The following is a 12,668-nucleotide window of genomic DNA, read 5'->3' on the forward strand; positions in this document are numbered from 1 at the left end:
ACTCCTTCAAGGATTACATCCACCAATCAGAGATGATGCCAGCTCTGACACTGCCCATCAGCTTTTCAGATTCCGTGTGGAGTCTGGAGCCAGTCCCTCTAATCAGGGAATGTCAGCACTAAAAAGTCTGCTGATAATCTCTTTGGTGATGCAATAAATGCCCAGTTCTTTCCCCTTAATAAACTAAAGGATAATTATCATGATTTGCTGTGTTTCTTTTTTGAGGGGGAAATTATTATTGCTCCAAGGTCACGTTATTGCTCCCATGGCATGCATATTATCACATCCTACAAGAGGCATATGGGATTATGTTAGCACAGCTGTACATCAAAAGGAACAGGAAAGACTTTGGTTTTCCATGCTGGAGGGAAGACATGATTTTCATTTGTGTTTAACAGGCCACTTCAGCTTCATAAATCCACAGATGGTGTTTTGGATGTGCATATCCTTATAGCTGCTTTTTGACAGGTCGGAGAAGCATGGATTAATGTATTTATCTAGAAGAAGTTATTTCCTCCCTCTTTAGTTAAATATGGCCCAATTAATTTTGCCACCACTCCATATAATGCTTCCATGTATCTGGGTATGTTTTAGCAAGCCCAAATGGGTTTTGTTTGTTCCTTCGTTAGTGCTAGTTACTAACATGTTCTGTAAACGAAAAGGTGGAGAGATTTTCACTGAGGAGCTTACAGATTTTCAAAGTCAATTCTCGCTCAGCAGGGCTTTTGAGAGACTTGAGGGTAGAGAGGAAGGAGAAATCAATCAACTTCTAAAGCACTATTATAACCGAAGTGTATCCTTGTTTAGCTAAAGAAAGACCCCATCTGCCATGATGCTTAAAAAACAAGGAAGGATCAGCTATTTAAACATTCCAGATGTGTCAATCACATCCATCATTCTGCAGCTGAAGTTGTGTGTGGGCCAAGGTGAACTTGTCTTCAAACCTAGCGTGGCCCATGATTATTTATCTGGCCCAGCCTTTTCAATATAGCTCCAGCTGCCTCTTCCTGCTTCTTTAGTTGCTCCTTTATTACGGTACCTTATATTCAGTGGACCCAACTAGGATGGCTGTTTATTCTAGTTTGCAGAGTACAGTCCACTGATTGAAATAATCCCCCATTTGAAGGGCTGTCCAGTCCAAGCCTGGTTTAAAGAGAAAGTACCATAAGAGACTCTTGAGAGTCCCATGGACTGCAAGAAGATCAAACCTATCCATTCTTAAGGAAATCAGCCCTGAGTGCTCATTGGAAAGACATATCCTGAAGCTGAGGCTCCAATACTTTGGCCACCTCGTGAGAAGAGAAGACTCCCTGGAAAAGACCCTGATGTTGGGAAAGATTGAGGGTACAAGGAGAAGGGGACGACAGAGGACGAGATGGTTGGACAGTGTTCTCAAAGCTACCAGCATGAGTTTGACCAAACTGCGGGAGGCAGTGGAAGACAGGAGTGCCTGGCGTGCTCTGGTCCATGGGGTCACGAAGAGTCAGATACGACTAAACAACTAAACAACAACAACAACCGTAAGAGAGAAGAGCAGTTACACACTGGAGTTACACACAAACAGTACCTGGACAGCAGACTGAGAAGGCTCACATACAGTCTTCCCTACCATGGTTAAATGATGATAATTATTTCCAAATCTGCACAGTGGAGAAAGCAGATAATCAGGGCCAGACTGGTACATGGGAAAAATCTTCTGTAGGACAGATACAGAAGAGAAAATGACAGGCCACCAGTGGTTGTCACTTAAGCTCCCAGTTAATGTAACTTCAGTAATCTGGACAATAATGCTTCCCATTCCCAGGTCTTGAGTGGTAGTAGACCCTCTAACATTTCTCTGATGAAAATAGGGATGTCCCGTTCCATAATGATAATTTTACTATTTACCAGTATACCCCACACATCTTATTGGGTTGCCCCAGCCCTCTGGGCAGCTTCCAATATATATAAAAACATAATAAAAGATTAAACATTTAAAAAACTTCCCTATACAGGATTGCCTTCAGATGGCTCAGGGGGTGGATAACTCCATACCCTCCAACATTTCTCCAGTGAAAACAGGAACATCCTAAGGAAAAGTGGGGCATTCCAGGATCAAATCAGAAAACTTATCTAAATTAGGGGTGTCCCTAGAAAATAGAGATACTTGGGGGGTCTGTGGTAGGCCTGCACTTAACTTACAGACAACCCCACAACCCCACAACCTAAGACAGGTACTCATCAGAGTCAACAGGTCACACAATAAATATACAGTGGTACCTCAGGTTAAGTACTTAATTCATTCCGGAGGTCCGTACTTAACCTGAAACTGTTCTTAACCTGAAGCACCACTTTAGCTAATGGGGCCTCCTGCTGCTGCCGTGCCACCGGAGCCCGATTTCTGTTCTCATCCTGAAGCAAAGTTCTTAACCTGAAGCACTATTTCTGGGTTAGTGGAGTGTGTAACCTGAAGCATATGTAACCTGAAGCGTATGTAACCTGAGGTACCTCTGTACAGACATAGAGGCTAGATCCTGTGGCAGACCCAGATGCGAACTCTGTCCCCAGGTCTACTCTGGCAAGACTATTGTAGGACTTTATAATCTATACTTCTAGTAGACCTAGGATTCAGTCCAAAGTCCTGGCTGGCAGTGGCTAGGGCTTGGTGGAATGGTGTATCCATCAATGCTGCCATGGTCCTGCCCCTCACACTGGTCAGGGGTGGAACAAGGAAGGGAAGACTCATTTGTTGTACTACCTCCTAGGCTGGCATAGCAAAGAGGCCCAGAGTGTGCTCATTGTTGTTACATGACAGCAACAAGGTGAGCACAGGATCCATCAAATCCTGTGCCAGAATAGCCCACTCCCTCAAAATGCCCCATCACTGGTTACCACTGGCGGGAGCACTGCCAGCTGTAGCATCTGCCTGCCCACAAATTGGTTGGTTGGATGCACTGGGGTGCTCCTCACGAATGAGATTTCCTTGCTGACTGTGGAACTCCCCCAGTAGCAAAGGCCGACAGTGTTATGTACTGAAGTTCTCACCCTGGGCCAGCAGGGGGATATGTAGATAGTTATGCAAATAAGGGATCGAAAGTGACGTTCAGTGATTGGATAGTTTTAGAAAATTGTTACAGTTACGTTGTACTGGAGCTCTATATAAGCAGGCTGACTGAACCCTTCAGTTCAGTTCTGTTCTGGCCTGTGAATAAACAAGAGCCGTTTGAAGAATCGCTGTGTCATCTGATATGTTCACCCGCAACTTAATAGACAGATCTGGCCAGGGCTGGGTAACAGGGCATCTCTGCCCCATCCGGACCCCCTCCATCGGGTGTTTCAGTTGTTCTGTACAGGATTTATAGATTGCCTTGAAATCAACCATGTAATGTTTTACCATCACCTGCCTTCTCAATGAAATGCTGTATGTGTTCATATTTCATACAACATATGAGAGGATGAAGTAAGTGAAATATCAAATATTCATGATAGCAAATTCTTTTGATGTGTGTTTTAGGTGAAAGCGTCTTTGAGGCCTTGTTTGTTTTAACTGACTATAACAGAGTTCGTCTGCATAATGCAGCCTCAGGCAATCCTGGGCTTCTGTGGTTTTTAGAATCCCCTCCTGCCCTTTAACAAGTTATCATCAGGAAGTTTTGAAATACCCCTTCATTTTGAGAAAATTACAGAGTGCAAAGCACTAACTACGCCTCGCAATGTTGTATAACTGCTTTGTCAGCAGTACTGGAAGCAAAGCTGTAACCCTGTAATTTTTAAAAATTAGCATACCTTTTCCCTTTCTAGAAAAATAGTATATCCTGGATTCCTTTTTCAACTCATGTTTTATTACAGTCATGCCATATTAAATTTGATTATTTAAAGAATTAAAGATGTTCTAAGTCTTATTACACATATTTCTAAGCATCACAATACCATGTCATAATTTCCCGCATTGGCCCGAATATAAGCCAAAAGGTTGAGAATATAAGCCACACTTTAACCTTTCATGGTCGGAATTTGGGGGGAAAGTGAAGCTTATATTCAGGCCAATACAGTATATGGCACTTTTCAGTCAATCATCAGAAAATATATATTAGAAGAAGCCTTTATTTCCTCCTGTTTTCTGAGTCTTTAGTACAGAAACATTTCACAACTCCATAAATATATGGAGAAATGAGACATCTATGTCCTTCTAGATATTGATGATCTCCAATTCCCAGGAGCCCCAGCAGCCTGCACAAAATGTTAACCTACAAACGTCACCCACCAAAACCTATGAAATAACCCATGGTGGGGGAATTAAATATCACATTTATTCTTCAGTGCAGCATCCATTCATTTAAGTGGCACACAGACATGGAATGCTCACAAGTGCACTGAACCTGAATTGAATAAGAGACATAATATTATGGCCACTTTGGATGTGCCGTGCAGGAGATTCTGTTGAATCTGCAAGTGCTAGCTATGAAATGCGTATGAAGATCCTCCCCACGATTTTCAATATTGAACTTGGTGTTGTGTTTTCATGTTAAGTAGGCAGGGGTGGCCCGGCCCATTTTGCCACCTGAGGCAAAATGGGAAGTTGCTGCCTCCCCATCCCTTACCCCACAGAAGTCGGGCTCCTGTTGCTGCCACCTCTCCTTGCTTGTCTGGCAGGAGGAGAGGCGTCTGCAGAACTTGGGAGCCATCGCTGGAAAGGGAGGAGAGCCAGCAGCAGCAAGAGCTCATGGGACCAGGCTGCTGCTGCTTCTCCTCACTTCTCCCGCAAGAGTAGGAATGGGTGGCCTCAGCGGCAGGCAGGCACACTAGCAGGATTTTCCACCTCTAGATACTGGTGATATCCAACCGCCTGAGGCAATCACCTCAGTGTGCCTAATGGTGATGCCAGCTCTGTATATTAACTCGCCTACAGAACAGTTACTACCTTAACAGAAAGTTCACATGTGCTTTTTTATTTTGGTATGATGTAATTATACTCTTAGGGACACGGGTGGCGCTGTGTGTTAAACCACAGAGCCTAGGACTTGCCGATCAGAAGGTCGGTGGTTCGAATCCCCACGACGAGGTGAGCTCCCGTTGCTTGGTCCCTGCTCCTGCCAACCTAGCAGTTCGAAAGCACGTCAAAGTGCAAGTAGATAAATAGGTACCGTTCTGGCGGGAACGTAAACAGCGTTTCCGTGCGCTGCTCTGGTTAGCCAGAAGTGGCTTAGTCATGGAAGCTGTACGCCAGCTCCCTCGGCCAATAAAGCGAGATGAGCGCCACAACCCCAGAGTCGGTCACGACTGGACCTAATGGTCAGGGGTCCCTTTACCTTTACCTAATTGTTCTCTTGCCAGGTTTGCCTAATTTAGCTCAAATCCCTTTTGTGACCTCTTTGTGTGAGCAGAGAAGGTATGTTTGTGAAAGACACTCCTGCAGCTTCAGACCTCTTCATGGGCCTTGAGGTATCTGCTGGAAACATTGTTTTAGGCACAGAAGAAGAGGGCTTGGACACACTTTTCACTGTGGTTTTGAAAAGGACTAAAAATAAAAGGTCCCTTGCACCCTTCAACCTGATATCATACCATTCTTATCTTACCGAGTGAAACTTGACTGATGGCGAGATAGCAGCTTTTCTTGCTACATATACCACAAAGTGTTTTAAAGTATAGTATTTGAAATGGTTGAGAGCGCCTGTTGCCACATGGAATTGTCTCCTCTGCTTGAGAGTCAGCTCTACCTATTCATGAAATTACTTTCCTTCAAATTCACTTGTTAAAGATTTGACCATCACAGGGTGAAGTAAAGGCTGCAGTTTGCTGAAAAAGGCACTACTGTATAAGTGTAAATGCCTGATAGGAAGGTTTTTCATACCACACATACCCCACAAGAATCCTGGGAGCTGTAGTTTGGCCCTCAGAGAGCTACAATACCCAAAATCCTTAATAAATTACAATTCAAAGTTATGGCCATCCAGCACCCATTTAGACCGGGAGAAGCTTCTTTTGAAAACTAAAATTTTAGATTTTTCATAATTAATGGATAAACCATTTCCAGAACAGTAATCAGAAAATTTCCTCAGCAGATAATTCAAACCCTGTCTGAAACGTGAGATGATGGCCGTGTTATCTGCATATAACAACAAGGGGATCCTTCTCATTCCTATTTTTGGAAGCTATTGCTTTGTAACGATTTGTTGGGTCTCTGGGCCGTAATAAAGGTTGATGATGAAATTACAGTTCCCAGGAATTTTTGGCAGGGCTGGGGAAGGATTGCTTTAAATGTGTAGTTTATACATATACACTTTAGCATAGTTTAGCCTCACACATCTCCAGGGCCTAAATGAAGAGCTTTTCTACATATCTGTAGCCTTGTCTGAAACCAACGACAGGTAATATTGCTGCATTAGTGTACATGTGTGAAATGTGGATGAGTGTTTATAAACTGTGAGACAAGTAAAGAATGCGGTGAGATAAAATGAGGGCACAGCAGGAAACATAGATAGGAAAGCGAGAAAATAACATAGGGCAGTGTAGAATTAGAAGTCATGCCGATTTACAGATGTTGATGATCTGAAACCTGTGTGAAGAAATAAGCCTATGCGTCCAGCAATGTGAGATGGGTTCGTGGACAAAGCGAGGAACAAAAGCTGATATTTCTCCTAAATACGTAAAATGAAATAAAAGTCCAGAGGGATAGGAGCAGACTTGACAACTGGTCTGAAGAACAAACAAAAGATATTCGGTGCAGGCCTTATTTTAGGAGGAAGAATGTTTGAGGTGGCAGGAAAGGCATGACTCCAGGAAGACCCAAGATTAATTTGAAGGGCATGTGGCACCCCTATGAAGGCCTCCTCCTCTAATGATGTCAATAACGAAGACCTCCTCTGATGGTGTCAGCAGATGGACAAAGGCAGCTTCTCAGTTAACCCTTGTCACTTGTTATTGTCTCTTAAAATATACATTTAACGGCTGGGTGTGTGGGAATATGAAGAGAGCTTTGTTTGTTTGTTTGTTTGTTTGTTTGTTTGTTTTACACTTTTCTGATAATCAAAAAGGGCATCTCTCTTTCTGCAAGCCACATGAGGGAGCTGTGGTATCTGAAAATGCAGATAAGTGAATTAAGGGGTGCCTTCTTCCAGTGAGAATTAAGCGCTTTTATTTCCTTTGAATTAGATGGCAGAGACACTTGAAATCAACAAAACTTTTAAAACGCTGGAGACGTGTATCTGTTTACACTGTATCAAAAGTGGCATATTTTACAGACCCTGGTCCTTGTCCATATGCTGTGATCATGCCATGGTGACACCTGCCTGTCACTTTAGAATATCTTTATCTGGGCCACAAGTATGGCTTCTCCATGCCATGAGCCTTCTCAAGTCATGCCCTAGGAGGCCTCTCAAATACACTGGGAAAGAAAGGACCTCCCCTCTGATTTACACCTTCTAAAACTGCCTCCATGGTCTAAGCAAGGTGCTAACCGGTGTTATCTCTCTGCATAAGTTGGACCTGGCAAGCTCTGGGACCCAAACTGTTTGGATGCCTTCTCCCCACCCAACTGTTCATTCAGCATAAAATGAAGTTTTCCCATTATGTCTCTCAAGAATCATCAAAAGATTACTGAGTCCCTTGCGTCTAGCAAGTCTGATGCTGTGTAATTACTAGTCTCTCTAAAGATAAGAGATCAGAAATGTTCGTTTGCATTGTTTGCCACCTCTGTTTAATCCATGGTCTGTTACTGATCTTAAATAAACCTTTCAATTTATAATTTGAACTCTAGTGGCCGTGAATTTTTACTTAAACCATGGATCTGCCCTATTCATGAACTACAACAGCTTGTCTCTGCTACTGGTTTGGAAGGACAAGTAAGTAAATAAGTTGCAGATTGAGTCCTTCTTGCAGAGACAAGGAGGCCTGCCCATTTCCCTACTTTCAGTCCTCACTAGGCTGCTTCCCCCAAGCCTGTTAATACCTCCCCTCCTTTAGGTGGGTAGTACAATTAGCTATCTAAGAATCTACAACTGGAGAATGGATCTCCTATTAGTAATATTTAAAGGTTTTATGATGGCCATTAAATTTTTTGTGATGCAAAACTTTGGATTTAGTTATCTATGCCAGTAAATTGATTCACACTCTTTTAAATAGACAAATTAAATAGTCAAAGTGCAAGTAGATAAATAGGTACCGCTCTGGCGGGAAGGTAAACGGCGTTTCCGTGCGTTGCTCTGGTTCGCCAGAAGTGGCTTAGTCATGCTGGCCACATGAGCCGGAAGCTGTACGCTGGCTCCCTCTGCCAATAAAGCAAGATGAGCGCAGCAACCCCAGAGTCGGCCACAACTGGACCTAACAGTCAGGGGTCCCTTTACCTTTACCTACCGTAAATAGATCATAGGAGGTTCAGTAATTTTGAAGTTCTAGAAGCATTAAGACCAATATGCTGGAAACAAGAGAAAAACCTACTAGCACAATAATTTCAATTTTCCTCCCAGCATATTAAAGGTAAAGGTAAAGGGACCCCTGACCATTAGGTCCAGTCGCAGATGACTCTGGGCTTGCGGCGCTCCTCTCGCTCTATAGGCCGAGGGAGCCAGCGTTTGTCCGCAGACAGCTTCCGTGTATTGATATTTAAAAGTTAGCGCTACGTGGTAGTATATTGTTCAAAAAGCCACCATCCCATTACTCAATATGTACTGCTGTGTAAAAGCAACATCAGAAATTGGGACAGAAGGGGTAGCATTATAACCAGTAAAACTAACATAATAAACCCCACGTTTGAATGGAGTCATCTAGGAACCTGTGCTGGAAAATGCAGCCAGTGGTGTTTGCCCATTATAACAATACAACCATAGCTTGCAAGCATGCATCTTCCATTCAAACAGTAATGTGTTCACTGGTTGGCTTACTAAAAATGCACTTAGCCCTCAGTAGCATGAAGTGATTCATTTTTCATATAGACTTTTGTCTTATTAATAGTTAATAAGAATATGGATTCAAGCTACTGTTCTAAAAACACTCAATGAGTAAGATAGATGGGCTTTCCATTTTTATTCTGAAAGCCCACTTCAGATTAAAACAGGGCTCTAGATAGTGCTTTCTGAAAGATTCCCCCTGCCAAAAGTGACCAGTTCTTTTCCGTGTACTTCCTCTATAGTCACACAAGTATAGAGGGGATATGAAAGAAAACGAGATTTTTAAAGATTTCTAGGTGCATGAATCAGATTTGCTGTACACACTGAAAAAAACTATCAAGTCAGAATTTAGCGATGTGGCATTATTATTTACTTACACCCAAATCTTTCAGCTTTTCTTTTGGTAACTGCGAGATTTATGCACAGTGGAACGGCAACTGCTACAAAGAATGCACTTGTACATTAAGTAACACCTTTTAAATAAATAGCCACACTCTGAAGATACAATACATCTATCAATGTTGTTGGCATTGCACATGGGATGCATCTTACAACGCTGGCAATTATTGGATTCCTCTTATTTGATATACTAATAATAAAAGGTCTTGCTTTTTAAAAGAGGAAGAGTGTTTTATGCAGGCTACATACACCCAGCAGATAATTTATTAAAGATTTTCACAAGGCTTAATGAATTTATTGCTGTCATCTGCCCATTCCTTGAAAAATTAGTGTCTGGCTTTCTCATTCAAGGAGGCTGATAGGATTCATTATGCTGGATGCTTCGTCTCTCAGTGTTATTCCAGGAAAAGCACTCAGCTAGAGGGTGTATTTTTATAAGTAGAATCTGTGATCAACTATTGCAACAGTTAATGAGAACATATATTAGTGTTAAGTACCATCGGGATGTTATTCTTTTGCATATATGTATAAAATATATATGTTTAAACTCAAGTCATTGCATTGAAATGATCCCAAATCTAGGTGCCCTCAGATAATAAATGCTACATATATCCACAGCACAGCAGTACCAAGTGCCCTTTATGTATGTCCTGAGTATTTCAAACCACTAACAAATCCTTTGCTATTGTTATTGCAAAACCCATTCTGCCTTGTGCAGTGTAATCCAAATTACTCAAAAGTAAGTCCCACAGAGTTCAGCTAGGGATAGGACTGCAGTCTCGATTATCTTTCCTTTCTACTGTGCTATCTAAGTAGCTAACCATTAAGTCTCCACAGTAATTTACAGCCTAGCTATAAGCCAGACTGTGCCAGCCCACAAGTAGTTGGAAACTAGACACAAGATTACACTGATATCACAACAATATACAAGTATATGTTGGCACAAATGTCACTAAGTACCAGTCTTACAAATACTACTACAGTATTCTTATTTAACATATATTTAATACTGACAACCATATCCCAATACGAGTGTTAACTTCGAAAGGGTGAACACTGGTATAAATCACAACAGATCTATTTATTAGATTGGGTAAGTTGTGCTACATGTGATGTCACAGAAATGTAGAAGAAATAAGTTATCTCTGGGAACTGAGTATTGCATCTTAGAGAATAAGCTTCTGTTTGGTTTAATAAGTATATGAACCACTATATACTATGTACTATATTCTGAACAGGATACAGCATGTAAAAAGAAAGACTGCAGTTAGTAAAAAGGAAACTAGCCCATGAGATGTGACAGACTGTGACACTTACTCTAGGAGGAAACTTAAGAAGTCCTGCTGTCCAGTTTTAGATAATTATTGCCTCATTATCTCTTGCAGCCTCATTCATTCCCATTATGGTGTGTTTATGTGATTTGCATCAATGACTAGGCACAGACTATCCTGCTCTAGATTTTGCCTGCTGGCAGATGGACTTCCTTTTGTTACTTGTTAAGTAAGCAGGATTCAGGGGCAAATGAAGAGATTTGCATTGTCTGATGTTGGACCAAAAACGCTATCAAAAAACAAAGTTTAACTAGTGAGGCTTCAAGACCAAATTGGGTGTGGGTGGAACCAAAACACAACAATTTTCTGTCTCTTGGTGTGTTTTAAATGAAAGCATTAATGAAGTGCCTTCCTGAGCCAGCGTATGTAAAAATAGGTTTTCTGCAATAATCTTGCATGTGTCCTTAGAAGTTCTCCCCATCTTTGCCTCTGGTATTTAAAAGCCTAAATGCTCCCGGGACTTACTCTCTGTGATCCAAGCCACCGCAATGTGATTGCGTGGCATGTAAGTCAGAGACGACTTTAGTCTGAAGCCCTGAGCTTATTGACTCCTTCAAACATCTTGGAAGAAGATTACACCAATGTAATAATGTACAATCCTTCTGCAATCCTTAAGAGAGGGGAGGGAAACGGTTACTGTGGTTAATTCAGCCAAGCTGCCCTAGAGTCCAGATATAATCCAGAAACTAACATTTATCTCTGTTGCTCAAAGAAAGCTTCGACCTCTGGCATGTTCCCAAGCCTACTGTGAAACATGAATGTATACGTCACCCTAATGGCCATATATGGAACGTGGCTTCCGCTGCAACACACGAGGAACTCTGCTGGAAGTACTGCACAGTTAAGTAGCCATCAGGCAGGAAAGCAAGCAAGAGACCCCAGAATGGCTGTCAAATTTCTGTCGTCATAGACAATTTGGCACTTTGAAATATTTTTTTAAAAAATAATTTTTATTTGGTTTTACAAGTACAAAGTTATATACAGAAAAGAAAAGAAAAACATACCCATATAAAGAGATTCCTCCAAATTTCAGGACTTTCTCCCACCTCCTCCATGGAGTCCCATTTTAAACATTTATTACTCCATATTCTTCCATACTGGGACGCGGGTGGCGCTGTGGGTTAAACCACAGAGCCTAGGACTTGCTGATCAGAAGGTGGTTCGAATCCCCACGACGACGGGGTGAGCTCCCGTTGCTCCGTCCCAGCTCCTGCCAACCTAGCAGTCTGAAAGCACGTCAAAGTGCAAGTAGATAAATAGGTACTGCTCCGGTGGAAAGGTAAACGGCGTTTCCGTGTGCTGCTCTGGTCCGCCAGAAGCGGCTTAGTCATGCTGGCCACATGACCCGGAAGCTGTATGCTGGCTTCCTTGGCCAGTAAAGTGAGATGAGTGCCGCAACCCCAGAGTCGGCCATGACTGGACCTAATGGTCAGGGGTCCCTTTACCTTTTATTCTTCCATACTCCGATTTTTATATCAAACCATATTATCCATGGTAATTGTTACACTATAAGTGAGATAAAAATCCTGCTAATGTTTCCATCTGCTTACAGTGCTCTCCTAAGTAACTTAGAAATTTTCCCCATTTTTTTATAAAGTTATTGTCCTCTTGATTTCTGAGTTTTCCATTCAGTTTTGCAGTCTCGACATAGTCCATTAGCTTGGTTTGCCACTCCTCTCTGGTAGGGATGGAACTTTGAAATAAATAAATGAATCTTCTTCTGCTTTAAATCAGTGGTTCTCAATTAGCCAAGTATTGCAGTCCCACTCCTTTTCTAGGGTCAAGCTGTGGACTCAGTGGCGAAGCTACATGCTCCGCTACCGGGGGGGGGTGTATAGGGGGGTGTATAGGGTGTATAGGTGGGGGCGTGATGCACATCCCGGGGGCGTGGTACGCCTCCCGTGAGGGCATGGCGTGCCACTCGCAGGGGTGTGGTGCATGTTCTGGGGGCGTGGCATTCTGCCTGTGGGGGTGTGGTGCACAGCACACAGCAAGTGTCGGGGGGGGGGCCTGCCGCGATAGCACCCTACCGGAATAGTGGTGCCGGGGCAGTCTACTCCCTCTGCACTCCCGT

Source organism: Podarcis filfolensis (genome assembly GCF_964270895.1).
Source record: "Podarcis filfolensis genome assembly, chromosome: 10".
Classification (NCBI taxonomy): Eukaryota; Metazoa; Chordata; class Lepidosauria; order Squamata; family Lacertidae; genus Podarcis; species Podarcis filfolensis.